This window comes from Crocuta crocuta, unplaced genomic scaffold, assembly GCF_008692635.1.
Source record: "Crocuta crocuta isolate KB4526 unplaced genomic scaffold, BGI_CrCroc_1.0 scaffold50, whole genome shotgun sequence".
NCBI lineage: Eukaryota > Metazoa > Chordata > Mammalia > Carnivora > Hyaenidae > Crocuta > Crocuta crocuta.
The window spans coordinates 2410870-2411071 of record NW_027527428.1 but is presented as its reverse complement, the minus strand read 5'-3'; the positions used below and the strand labels follow the sequence as shown (position 1 = coordinate 2411071).

General features: G+C 61.9%; 1 protein-coding gene across 1 annotated transcript in view; it reads right to left on the bottom strand.

Annotated features, from left to right (window-relative positions):
• Window positions 1-202, bottom strand: part of CDR2L (cerebellar degeneration related protein 2 like) — an 11533-nt gene that overhangs the window by 10602 nt on the left and 729 nt on the right. The gene's annotated exons all lie outside the window — the stretch shown is intronic.

The following is a 202-nucleotide window of genomic DNA, read 5'->3' as shown; positions in this document are numbered from 1 at the left end:
TAACCCCCTTCCCGCCATCCTCTCTACACTCAGATGGGAGTGGGGGAGGTGGCTCCCCCTTCACTCAGGCTCTAGTCTGGTGCATTGCTCAGAATGCCCCAACCTGGTTCCCTCGAACCATGAGTCATTTGAAAGAGGGCTGGGAGGGAAAGGGAAAGGGCCAGGGGACCCCCCCCCCCCGCTCCCCAGGAGGCTTGGAGAC